This window comes from Nannospalax galili, unplaced genomic scaffold (assembly GCF_000622305.1).
Source record: "Nannospalax galili isolate Female #2095 unplaced genomic scaffold, S.galili_v1.0 scaffold2749, whole genome shotgun sequence".
In the NCBI taxonomy this organism is placed as follows: Eukaryota; Metazoa; Chordata; class Mammalia; order Rodentia; family Spalacidae; genus Nannospalax; species Nannospalax galili.
In genome coordinates this window covers 30,754-45,337 of record NW_008359762.1, presented here as the reverse complement: position 1 = coordinate 45,337, position 14,584 = coordinate 30,754, and positions in this window count along the sequence as shown.

Here is a 14,584-nt window from a genome sequence, read left to right as displayed (position 1 = left end):
AAAGAAGGAAAATGGGCCCCTCACCTTTATGGGCTATAACAGACCATCCTCTTTTTTCCTTTTTCTTCAAGACACACAAAAATATAGACTTGGGCCAAAGACCTTAACTTGGAAACAGCAGGGCTGGCTTTCTATAAGCAGAGAAAAGGAACCCCTTAGCCCTAAACCCGGAAGGCACTGACAGACCAGGATCACAGCCAGGAAGACTTCAGACCTCTCTGTGTAGTCACACCCAAAAGCAGGCAGGAAGCACTGAACTGCTCAGCCAGTCCACAGAGGCAGAAGAGCAATAAGAGCCAAGACATTCAATAAGACAGATCTGCTTTGGGCCCCAAACTCTTGTCATCTGGCTTCTGTGGTAAACAATGTACCAGCGCCATACGCTGACACACACAGACACACACAGACACACATAGAGACACCTGAAAACATCCACATAAGCAAATTATATATCTTTTTTTTTTTTTTTGAGACAGGGTCTCCCTGTAGCCCCAGCTGGCCTGGAACTTGCTATACAGACCAGGCTGGCCTGGAACTCACAGAGATCCACCTGCCTCTACCTCCCAAGTGCTGGGATTAAAGGCGTGTACCACCATACCCTGCCATTAAATTATATATCTTTAAAAGGCAGTTTTTTTTTTAAAACAATACATTATAATATTAGTGATAAAGATGATCTATAAAAGGCATAGAGTGGGCATTGAGGCAACAGCTCATTTGGTAAAATGCTTGTCATGCAAACATGAAGGCCTGGATCAGATTCTCGGTACCCATGGAACATCCAGATGCAGTTGCACATGCCTGTAACACCAGCACTAGGGGTGTGTGGAGGGGGTCTGAGGAGGACCCCTAGAGTTCACTGACTGACGAGTCTAGCGAAATACATGAAATCCAAGTCAGTGAGAGACTCTGACTCAGAACATGAAGTGTAAAGTGTACAGCAATTGAGGAAGACATTCAACATCAACCTATGGTCTCGACACAGACACTCACACAAGTGCCCGTGCAGCACATGCACACTTGCACACATCCATAGGAAACACATAAAACACATGCATCAGTAGAGTTTAAAAAACAGAGAATTTTGTTGCATGAATACCTTGAACTTTCAAAAAGCATTTTAGGAATGGTAAAATGTATTTCAATGTATCAATATGGCATAGTACATCCGTGGATATTCCCCATAAAAATCAGAATTTCAAAATCTATATACAACAGCAATAAGTCTCCATTATGTTAGTTCACTAAATGATTGAGCTCACATTTCACTAAGTCATATCAATTCTCATCAACATGACTATCACTTTGCATTTTTGATCTCTTAATCTGCCATCCTTCAAGAAACCAACAATCTGCTAGGAAAGTATCTCTCTTCTCAGTCGCAAGTCATTGAACTTGCGGGTCTCTAATATGATTCTGTGCCTCCCTTGGTGATTTCACCTGAGAGTCCTAAAGAGATGACTCCCCCATATTTAATTTAAAGAAGACATCCCAATGGACTAATGGCTAATTAGTCCATGATCATGCTCACTGCCTGGGCAGGAGACTCTAGTGTCACCAGCATCCTGAACACAGAGATGCCAGCATTTACTCTAAATTTCTAAGTCCCATTACCTGTTAGAGAGCCCAGGTGGATTCAATAAGAATCCAGAGAGAGAGCGAGAGAGCAAGAGAGCGAGAGAGTGAGAGAGAAAGATTGGCTCCACCTGAGGCCATGACATGCAAGGGCATTGTCCCTGCATTGGGGACATTGCTTCTGCACACAAATGAAGCCTCTCACAGCCCTGCTTCTTTTCTGCCAAGCTGCCCTCCCCCAATTCCTCTTGCAGACAAGCATCCAGTGACCATGCCCCCAAAACATCTGAGTGAACAAAGATAGATTACCCAAGAGTCAGTTACCAGGTCATACAACCAGTGTCTGTGACTGAATCTCGTCCCAATCCAGCCTCTAGAGGGCTCTAGATAGGTGAGAGGGGGCAGTGGCACCTGAAGCAGAAACACAGAGACATCTTTTTGACTGTCCATCCTGAGTGTCTGTTCCTGACCAGAATGGCACCAGCAATAGAGCCCTGAGGTGCAGCTGGGGTCTGGAGCCCAGCGGAGAAGGGAAGAGTGCACAGGGTCAGATGAGCCTCCTGGCTTATAGTGCAGTCCTCAGTGCCCTGGACACTGAATAAACATCCAAGATCGAAGATCTTTTCCACTCAACCCAACACAACTCAGGAGATTGGCTCCACCTGGGTACCGCTTGACATGAAAGAACATGTGAGGCTCCCCTGTATTTGCTAGGTCTGTTCTCAGTGGCATTCCATCAGCCCTCGGGCTATAGGTCCCACCCTGAGGGATGTGCGCAGTCACCCGAGTGAGTGTTGCGTTTGACCCTTGCTTCACTATGTTCTGTGAGCCTAGATCTAGATGTTCCATTATATATATGTCTCTTAGGGTTGGACACCTCGCAGTCTATGTGACTAGCTGTGGAAATCTGTAATAATCTCTGTTTGTTGCAAAAGAAGCAATGAACAGAAAAGGCCACAAATGGCCAAAGCACAGAGAATAAGTCTGCAGAATGTGGACCCTTGGACAGGGCTCCTATATTAAACTCCATCCACCCAGGGCTCAGGGACCATTGCAGAAAAGGGGGGAGTGTAAAAGCCAGGAGAGGAGGTGCAGGACCATATGTAAAGAGTCTAACAGGCTCCTGGGTCCTTGCTCATATGATCCTACAGCACTGGTGGCAACATTCACAGGACCCATACAAATTCAAGCAGACACATACCTAGTATAGAACTGAGGAAATGGACAGCAAGCCCCCAAAGTAGTGAAACGGACTACTGACAGCTGATTACTGCCAGGGGAAGGAGAGTGGATTTTCTTTGAGAGACTCTAGGCTGACCTGACCATGGTGGATAAACTTGCACAGAGGTACATCCAGGCACACTAACTTGACTCGATAGGCCTTAACATATATGACAGAATGCATACAATCCAGTGGAATGGAGCAGGCTAAGGGGGATTCAGATGGAGGAGAGGTGTAAAGATTAGTAAGACGTTATGTATGAAATAGACAAAATTCAAAAAGTATACATTTAAAAAGGAGATGACACAACAGAGCAAAAGATATTACAGGCACCTGGAGGGGATAGGAGGCAGGAGTTGGGGACTTTGGAGAAAGTGGAAGCTGGGAGTTGGGGCTGCATATGATCAACATGTATTGTTTACATACATATGATTGTCAAATAATAAGTATGTATGCTAGGGAGATGGCTTGATGATTAAGAGCACTGGATACTCTTGTAAAAAACCCAGATTTGACTCCCAGCACCGACATAGCGGCTAAGAACTGTTGGCAACTCCAGTTCCAGGGGATTTGATGCCCTCTTCTGGCCTTAGCATCACATAAGTGGTGCAGCTAATTTCTTGCTGGTAAAACACCCATGCACATAAACCTTCCTTTTGGGTTTTTGAGTAAGGTTTTCCCGTTAGTTCCAGATGGCCTGGAACCTGCTATGTAAATCAGGCTTGCCTCAATCTTACAGAGATTCTCATGCTTCTGCCACCCACATACTGAGATAAGTACATGTACCACCATGCCTGGCTAGATGCCATTCTTTTAGCATCAACAATAACTACAAAATAATCACATAATAGATGAGAAAGAACATATATACGGTCTTTGTTACCAGGAAGAAGTAGCCTTCCCTTCTTCCTTTGCTGAGCATCAGCAAAACACTGCTACCTCCACATACTTCTCTTTTATCTCATCTGAAGTCATCCTTACGTTAGAAATAAAATCTGAGGTCCATGGATGATACCAACACCACACACACACAACCAAAAACACTCAAAGTAAAACACAGCTAAGCAGCTTTTGCTTTTGCAAAAGGGTGTGTTGTTTCAGATTGAGCAAGCACACCCAAACCAGAGTTTGGTAGGTTTTTATCCTAACTCAAGACTGCTTTTCCCCATTGGCTGGGGTCCAACACCTTCTTTCCCTGTTGACTCGTTTAAAAAGAATTGGCGCAATGGAATTAAAAGGGCAAGGAGTGGGCTGCTCTATGAAGACAAGGTCAAGTTCTGGGAATGTATCGGGGCCTTTTAATAAACAACAATTTTACATGATTATAACATTGATCTTTTTTATCCAAAATTTAGCAGCAGTTCTGGGCTTTGTCTATTGCCTCTAACAGGAGCAGATTGTTATAATAAGCAACAGGGATTGTTTAGTAAGAGATGTTTCTAAAACCCTTTAGACTAAGGCTACTAAACCTAATTAACACACCACTTACCTACTAGTGACACCTAGTACCCTACTAAACTTAGGAATCCAACTATTATAATTAAGGATGTTAAAGCCAACGTCATTATTCCTTTACATTCACCCGAAAATTGTTCCATTAGAAAAGTAAAGGGGTCATAGATTCCTGAATCTTTTCTGCTAGTTCATTAGTGAAGGCATTGAGACCTTGAGGAGCTCTGGTAATGATCCCATCCAGAGCTGTATTAGGAATGAAACTGTCCTCCCCAAAGTTACAAGGAATTCACCTTTTTCAGCCAAAAAAATGTCTAACGCTAACCTATTCTCCCAAGTCATTTTACTGATGGAGCTGAATGGAGACCTAGGGTATGGCAGGTGGGCTATTCCCTTCGTAGGAATATTTAGAAGTCCCCAAAAGTGAGTCAGTGGTTTTATTTGTAGGACTGCCAGATACAGGGAAGAAAGAAAGTCCTCAACATGTGTCTGTGAAAAGATATGAGGGAGAAGAAAAGGCAAGAGTTATTGGCATTACAAGTTTAGGCAGCAAACAAACAGAGGCCAGAACAGGTCTTTTTTTTTTAATGATCAAATCCAAAGTCCATTAGAATACGTTGATGGGCTCACAGGACCATCCATCCACTGGGCTCCTCTTCATTTTCCTTTGGGCCTCTAAGACTGGACTCGAGAATGATGAGCCAGAATGGTTCCAGGCAATTGGCCAGCTGTTAGAGTGGCTAGACTCACAGTGTGAGGTCCCTCCCAGATGCCTTCTAGAGAAGGAGAGAGAAGTTTAAACATCATGTAAGTTTTAAACAGTAATGAGCCTGTCTAACTTGGCTACAGCAGATAGGTACTTGGGTGTTGAATTGAACCGAGATCTGCATTGATTTAAACATAATGACTAAGGAGTACAATCCTTTAGACAAAGAAACACACCAATAATTTTAAACTATCACTATACTTTCCTCCTGGGTAACCAAAATAATCACTTTCTTTTTTACTGTCAAGACCAGTAAAAGACCTGATCCTCAGGACCACTTGGGCTCGAAAGTAGAAATGGGCTCCGGTAGCTTTCTTATTACCAGTTGTTCCATCTATGTGAGAATAAGTCAAAACTCTTCCTTACCTGTGCCTTCACTTGGAAGAACTGAGTAAATTTTCCCTCAGTGTTCACCCTTCTCTTCATAGGGTCCATCAGAGTGGCCTCTGTGTACTTGGGCCTGACCTAATGGTACCTCTGGTTTCCCCCTGGATATTGTGCCTGTACTGGACAGAGGGGGAGTCAGGGGGCAGTGTGCACGAAGCCCTCTGTGTGGAAGATAAAGGAACTGAGGAGGATGGGGCAAAATAAGACTTTATTTTTATTGACTTTTAGTGTGTTTCACATAAAACATCCTAATCACTTTTATACCCCCTCTAACATCTTCACCCTCTTCCATAGTCCCCACAACAGGTTTCATGCATTTTGGCATTTACATTAAGGCCTATTGAGCCAAATTATTGTACGCAGATGTCCCTCAGTGCAAGTTCACCCACTGATGTCTAGTCAGCCTACCTAGAGTCACTCCGTTAAAGGTCAGCTCTCCCTTACCCAGCAGTAATCAGCTGTCAGTAGTTCTTTGGCTGAGGTTGGGGCCTGCTGCCCATTTCCCCAGTTTTATGCTGGGGTTTTGTCTGCTTGAGTTTGCATGGATCTTGTTCATGCTGACATTCCTATTAATATGAGCAACGTTCCAGGAGCCTCTAGGACCCTGTTCCCATATTTTCATGCACCTCCTCCCCTGGCTCTTACAATCTTTCCGCCCCTCTTCCGCAATGTTCCCTGAGCCCTAGGTGGGAGGAGTTTGATACAGCAGTGCAGTTCAAGGGCCCACACTCTACAGACCCTTAGTCTCTATGCTTTGGACATCTGTGGACTTTTCTGTTTGTCGCCCTCTGTTGGAAGAGGGATCTTCGTTGATGAGAGTAGAGAGATTCATTAGTATTCTCTCCACTGCTTATTCCACTATGTTCCATGAACGTTAGGTACAGAGGTTCCATTGTGGATGTGTTACTTAGGGTTGGGCATTTCACAGACACTTATTCTCTGTGTATGACCAGTTGTGGAAACCTGTAATAGTCTCCATCTGTTGGAAAACAAACTTCTTTGATGAGTGGTGACTGGCATGCTTATCTGTAAATATAAAGATCCATATTTAGCATATAGTAAGAAATTACATTTGTCTAGGGATGTGACACCTTTAGGGTTTTCTATAAGATCTATGACCTCACTAGTCATGTGTATTTGACTATATTTACAGCATCACACCTGAGTTCCCTCCATTGAGTGGGATTTGAGTCCAATTAGATAGCTATTGATTACCCCTAGATAACACTGCCACTACTGCACCAATGTAGTTTTCTGGGTTGGGGTTGGAACATTGATCGGTTGGGCCGGCCTTAAAGTTGGAGTTGGAATATTGATTGATGTTCTCCCTTAAATGCTTGCATAGTACCCTCCAAAACAATGAGAGGGCACTTCAGGGAAGTGACTTCCAGGACAGTTCCAGCTCCATTGCTCCAACTCCTTTGTCCCAAGGATGTCCTATCTTCAGCAATAGGGTCTCACCTTCAAGTTCCGGGAGGAAAGCAGGGCTCTGGCAATAGCCTGTGTAACTTTAAGAGTCTCTTGGACTACCCTGACCAACAACTCAAAGGGAGGTTTCTCCTGTCTGGCACTGCTTCTTGTTATAGAGACTTCAGCTATACACATGCACACATTTACCGTTATCTTATGTGTAATTTTCAGTAGGCTTTTGAGCTAATACGCCTCCCTCTGGTTTTTCACACCAAGTAAGCATCATTTATTCTCTCTCTTTCTCTCTCTCCCCCTTCTCCCTCCTCCCCAGTTAAAGGAGCCCCATTTGGAGTTGACTTTTGTACAAGGTGAAAGATAAGGGTCTAGTTTCATTCTTCTGCAGGAAGAGATCTAGTTTTGCCAGCACCATTTGTTGAAGATGCTGTCTTTCCTCGAATGTGTGCTCTTGGCACCTTTATCAGCTACACAGTGGAGAAAATTTTAAGCACTCATGTTTGGGCCTTCGATTATGTTCCACTGATCTATGCATTTGTTTTTCTGCCAGTACCATCTTGTCTTTATGACTATAGCTCTGTAATATAGTTTGAGATCTGCTATGGTAATCCCCCAACATTGCTCTGCTATGGTAATCCCCCAACATTGCTCTTTCGGCTCAGGATCGCTTTGGCTATCTGGGTCTTTTGTGAATCCATATGAATTTTAGGATTTCCTTCTAATTCTGTAAAGAACATCATGGGGATTTTTATTGTGATTGCATTGAATTTATAGATTGCTTTTGGCAGGTTGGTCATTTTCACAATATGATTTCTTGCAATCCATTACTATGGGCGGTCCTTCCATCTCCTGGTACCTTCCTCAATCTCATTCTTTAAAGATTTAAACTGTTGAACTGCTAGAAGTACTTCTAATTTCCTTTCTTTCCCATCTTTATTTGATGCTGATACTGATGAGTTCTACCAAGAGAAGTGAGAAGTGAGTTCATCATGGGGAGTGAGTGACATGGAGGACAGCTCCTGTGATAAGCACAACCTGTCATGTCATTAAGAAACCTCAATGACCCTGGGAAAAGGCAATTTTGGACATGTGAAACTGGACTACCTCTGCCTGGCTGCTACCAAAGTAGCAGTGAAGATCCTGAAAAAGAGCAAGAACAACGGAAGAACTGAGGTTGAAATAAGGACTATGCTGCAACATCCCCACATAATAAAATGCTATCACATCATCAACACCATAGAAAATCTACACTTAGAACTAGAACATGCCAGCAGGGGAGAGCTGAAGAGATACCTGAAGAAGCCTGGGCAAGTGGAGGAGGAGGAGGCCTATAGATTCTTCAAAGAGTTAACATGGGCCATCTTGTTCCCTCATCAGAATGGAGCTGCCCACCACGACCTGAAAGCCGAGAACATCCCGTCGGACAGGAAACATCATATCAAGCTGAGTGACTTTGGAGAAATCTCAGCACTATGGAGAAGGTAAAGGGTTTCCACAGAACAATAGAGTACCGTGCCGCAGAGCTCCTTAGTTACCACCAATATGGTGGACTTGCTGATTATCTGGAACCTGGGAGTGGTGCTGTATTTCATTGGAACAGGGTAGCTCCCACTCAAAGAGAGAGAAAACTCAAGAATAAAGTGGATGATCTTAGAGGCTAAATGCACCATGCCACCTCAGCTCTCCCCAGAACTTAAGAGACCTGATTACACAGTTGCTGAGACTTGAGCCCAGAAGGAGGCCCACAATTATCAAAGTTATGGGTCATCCATGTCTGAGCCATGGTGGCGAGCCTTCTCCCACACTAGTTTGTCCAATAGAACAACTCCCCAAATAAGTAGACCATTATATACTGGTGAATATGTGCGTCATAGGCTATAGTCCTCAAGAAATTACAGAATCTTTCAAACTGCAAAAATACAATGATGTGATACCAACATACTTGATGTTGGAGCACCAGTCATCCTGGAGGGACGACTTGGGTAACAACGGTACACATTCTCCATTTTTCTATGCCTTAAAAAGGGGTATCAGTGCCCCTACCCTTCCTCTGTTCCCTTTGTCATTCTACCTAAGCTTAATGGAGAGGAGAAGAAAGCTGCATGCATCCCACCTTGTATTATCTAAAGAGGGCCCACAAGGACAAGACATCCCTCCTGAGGAGGACTGGCATGGATCAAACATTCCCACGGTGTGCTCACATGCATGAATTCATCTGCAGCACTTTAGGATGGATTGAGAGCAGCACCACTTGTACATCATGGGAGTACACATCTTGAAAATCCTCCTCCTCTGAACAAACCCAAGACATGACCAGAGACACCACTCATAGCACATTCAGTGGAAAACCTTCCTGGGAGGTGTCACTTCCCTTGTGCAGTGAGGAAGACCAGGATAAGAGGAGCTGCTGCTGCTGGCCCTGAGGCAGGCTGGTAGAGGTTAGGTGTCTCTCTTGCCTCTATTAGTACATCCAAATGTCACTTGATTGTGACGTGTCACTGAGGTGCCTAGAAAGGCCGGAACCACACAGGGAGAGGAACGCAGCAACAATCCAGCTCTCATTAATGGCCTCACCCCTGCTCTCCTTCTCCCCCTCCCCTCACCCCTCTACACCATCACAATTGCTACTTCTATCTTTGTGAGGCATCGTCAGGATGGACTCCTTTTGCCTAGGACAGGCAGCCTCACATCATTCACTGCAGGCACATTCCCTCAGCTAGTCCCAGCAATTCCTTCCTCATAAAAAGGAAACTTAATAAGTGACTTAAGCCTGGAGAAAAAACTCATGCCTGTGGATAAGGTAAATAATATCCATGGTACAACTGATTATTTTGCTCCAGAGTTCTTTACCTATACACGATATAATGGGTTTCCTTCTGACACCTGGATTCTTGGAGTTGTGCTGTTTTCTATAGTAACGGGTCATTTTCTATTCAAAGAAACATAAAACTCTAGGATTAAGGGGCAGAAATTATGTCCCTTCTCAGCTCTCATGAGAGCATAAAGACTTGATCTCTAAACTGTTGATAGCTGATTCCTAAAAGTGGCCCACAGTCATCCAAGTAATGGTATAACTTACTTAACATTGTAACAGCAGATACTTTGGAGGCACATATTTAACAAGATAAAGCCAAAGATCAGCAGCCTGATATTATGACACCTGTACATCTGTCCACCCCTCCTCTGCCTCAAAAGAGAACAGCCACTGGTCCCCGTGTTCCTGCCTTCATTTTTCCCATTCTACAGAGCTTCCTGGAGATGACAAGAAAGGCAATAAAAGGCACAGCATACCTCCTACTCCGTCTTTCCTGAAAAGACACACTGACAAGTCATCACTCCTGATTAGGACCCCCACCCAGAGGCTGCCCATCCTGCTCCACTGGTTTACTGGAGCCATGTGAAAGCAACTTGAGCAGTGTCCCTACTTTGCCTATCACATTCAACCATAGGCAAGGTGAGGCTGACTGTCATTTGGGCAGAAAGAAGCACTTTACAGTTGAATTGAGACGGAGCCAGTACCAAGTAGAGGGCAAGAAAATGCCAAAGGAAAAAAAAAAAAACCACTGAGATGCCCTCCTCTGAAGATAAGCGATTTTCTCCTGTGGCACATGGTCTCCTGCTCCACACTGACAACTACTAAGTAGACAGAGAGAGAGACTCTCAAATGTGGTCAAGGATGAATCGGCTCCCTCCCCTCTGGTCCCCACACTCTAGTGCTCCCTGCTGAGCTTAATTTCAACAGTGCTCCCACAAAGGTCCAAGCTATTTTCCTTTCTGGCACCTGACAGGCACAGTGTTGCTGTTGCTGGTGCTTTGTGGCCCCCAAGGCATGCTGGGAAAGCCAGGTGCCTCTGTTGCCTACATGAAAACAACGCAAAGCCACATTCTAGTGACATCAGAGAAAGACCCCTGGGACTACACTCCACAAGAGGCAAAGCCTCAGGGCCAGCCTCATCTGGACAGTTCTATGGCAGGAGCTGCTCATCGAGTCCCAAGAGAGGACTCACAACTGATGCCCCCTGATTCAGTCCACGGAGAAAGCGTGGTCAAATACACAGTGATGAATATCTGAATAACTTTTGTTGCTGAAAACCTGTGTTATCAGGTTTCTATGAAGGGGCTTCTGTTGAATGATAGAGAAATAGGGGCAGAGCAAGGGCCTGACATTTGGGTGACAGAGTCAGAAGAAAATCGTCTGCTGAGCATTGCAAGGCCCACTTGTGTATGGGAACATACGTGGTATGAGTCAGCTCAGAGACCTCCCTCACTAGGGCCATGCCTCCTTGACCTGGTGGGAAACAAGTGAGAGTAAAGTACTGCTCAAGTCCCCGCCACCCACCATCACAGCTGCCTGGTCACTATGCATAGGAGGTTAGCTGCTACTATGTCCCTTTTGACCACCTAGGCAGGGACATCATTGTCACAGTAAGAATATTTATTATACTGACAGTCACCTTGGGGACCTTACCACTGAGACCCCTCTACAGCAGTGACATAAACCAATACCCACAGAACTAAAACATGAACAGAGCCCCTAGGAAACAGTCTGGTCCAGGTCTCCTTCGGGTCATCAAGAACTCTGAGGACACCCTTGGCAAGTCTTTGATCCACGCCCTTGTGCAGCACGCACACACCTCCCAGGAGCTCAGACACTCTCAGAGGGTTGTAGGAGATACCTGAGGATACCAAGCATTATGTCTCTCCCCTTCTAGACTCAGTAAACCCTGATGCTCTGTGACAGGTTACCTGACCCTATACTTGGCCCTCCCCCATTGTAAGGCAGATCTTGGACTGGTCTCACTCCAACTGACTGTTGGATCTTCTACTTCCTATAGACGTAGATGGCAGAGACAGTAGCCACCAGCTGTGCTATGGCACTGAGGAGCAGAGCTATGAGGATGGTAGCAGTGGATGAGACTTCCAGTTCTGGAAATAAGAGACAGGTGGGGACATTAGAGAAGCTACATGAAGGATAATTCGGAGATAAGAGCACTGGTTCTCTGTTAGCATGGGTGTGTGTCCATCCACATGGGTGTCAATGCCAGGATTGAAAAGAGGAAACCATGCGGTCCTTGCCAATATTCTTCCCTGATGCCATGTCTGGACATGACACACTGTCCAGACTCTGACCCAGTGCCACAGAAGGGGCACTGTGGATCTCACTGTTATCTCTGTACTTAGTGTGATCTTGGGCCATTGCCTGCCTGTGTGCAGATGTTTCTGGTGCCTGCTGCTCCTGAGGCTGCCAGAGCTAAAGGTCATTTCCCACAGCTGAGCTCACTCAGTGGCTGCCCTTACTGAGGAAATATTATGACCAAACTGCTGCACCCTTTTGTGTGCCCCCTCATGGGTATCCTGTCCCTTCCGCTAATGTGAGCCATAACAACCTAAGTCATTCCTTTCCTCTCTTGTCCAGAACTCCTAAATCACTCTGCAGGGAGACTACATTATACTCCTCGGTTGGAGCCAGAGTCAAACTGCATACCAGACAGACACTCCAAGACATGTCTTTGGGGGAAAAGCATTTACCAGAAAGGTCCCTTCATCAGCATGGCAGAGGCAACCAATCTACCAGATGAACAAATCTCAATACAGAAGCAAAAGAAACATGAAAAAACCAAGGTGCTTTGATGGCTAGCAAAGAAAAACAATTCTCTGGCAACAGACCCAAAAGAAAATTACATCAGTGAACTGTCTGATAAGAGTTTGAAAGCAGGTCTTGAGATGGTTCACTGGTAAAACACTTGTCATTCAAACTTATGACCTCAGTTCAGATCCCCAAATAGTACACAAAATGCCAGACACCTAGAATAAATTCCCAATCTCAACACTGCTATGGCATGATGAGAAGCAGAGACAGGAGAATCCCCAAAGTGAACAGGACAGCCGGCCTGGTGAGTACAACAGTGAACACGAGACTTGTATAAAACAAGGTGGGGGCCAGGATAACCCGAGCTGTCTTTGAACTTCCGTATGAATACCATGCCCACATACACATGCAGCAACAGCAATAACACACACAGAGGAAAAAGTTTAAAGAAAAAGAACAATTTCATAGAAGCTTCTTATTGCAGTGAGACATGGTTAACGGGGAGAGGACAGAAATAATGTAAGGGCTGGATAATGGAGAGGAGTGCTGTGAAACGTCCTCTGAACATGACATGGCTGTGGCACACAGGAACTCACAACTTTGCTTACTTGCACAAGATCAAACCAGTCACAATTCCAGCATAAGGAGCCACTGGCAGTTGATATTTATTGGGGGACAGGGAGTGAAGATTTCCCTGGAAGGACGGCCAGTGGTAGGATGCTCATGCCTCAGTAGATAGCCCCGCACCCATGGGTATAGGGAGCAGCACTGATTTGAATTTTTTTGTTTTCGGAGCTGAGGACCGAACCCAGGGCCTTGCACTTGCTAGGCAATCGCTCTCTACCACTGAACTAAATCCCCAACCCCCATAGAATTTTTTTAAAAGGGAAGGAGGGAAATTTTGGTGGGTGAGGAGAGTTGGAGTGTGGAGAGTGGGGTATGCTCAAGATAGACTCTATGCAAGTATGGAATATTCTAAGAATAAAAAAAACATAAAAAACTAAATGGTGCTTTACAAGCAATAAAAAAATAAAGTTTACAAGAAAGTCAATGGAACTTGCATATCTGAAGGTTCAAGGCTAACATCCACAAATGAAAGCATGAGATGACTGTCCTTCTGAGTTTGGGTTGTGTGATGGCTAATCCTGGGTTTCAACTTGACTGTATCTGGGATTAACTGAAATGAGAGAGATCTTCTTGATTGGATCATCTAAAGCTGGAAGACACACCCTAAATGTGAGTGTTACCTTCTGATGGCACCCCATATAAAAGGCCATGGCAGAGGCAAGCACCTGCTTTTTGCCATTTGCCTTCTCTCTCACTGGTGAGTTCGTTTTGCTGCTGTAGACAGAAGGCTAGCCGATCTTTTGGAATTCATCAGACCTTCAGCACTAGATTGGGACTACTGAGACATCCAGCCTCATGGACTGAGCAACTACCGAACTCTCAGCCTCTCCAGTGTGGTGCAGCCATTGTTGGACTACTTGGACTCTATCCTGTGAGCTAATCTGATAAATACATATATATATACGTATATATATATGTATATGTATTCATTCTTACTGGCTCTATTTCTTTAGAGAACCCTGACTAATACAGATTGCCTACTCAGAATGATAATTTCCAACTCCATTCATTTACCTGCATAATTTTGTGTTTCATAAAGGCTAAACAACAGCCCATTGTATAAATGTACTACATTTTCACTATCCATTCATTAGTTGATGGACACCCAGGCTGTTTCCATTTCTGGGCTATTGTGAATAGAGTAGTGACACATGTGGGTGAGCAGGTATTTCTGCAGTAGTGTATACACTCCTTTGGGCCTATGCCCAAAAGCTGGAGCATGTGGTAGATCTATTTCTAGCTTGTTTCTGTTGTTTGAAATAGCGTCTCACTGTATAGCCCTGGCTTTCCTTGTAACTCACTAGGTAGATCAGGCTGGCCTAATACTCACAGAGATCTGCCTGCCTCTGCCTCCTTAATCCTGGGATTAAAGGCTTCAAGAACCCTGCCAGGCTCTAGCTTTCTGAGGAATCTCCACAATGATTTCCATAGTTGCTGCACTAGCTTTTACTCCCACCAGCAGTGATAAGTGTTCCCCTTCCCCACACCCATGGCAGAATTCTTCACCATTTTTTAAAATCATAACCATTCTGATGGGTAA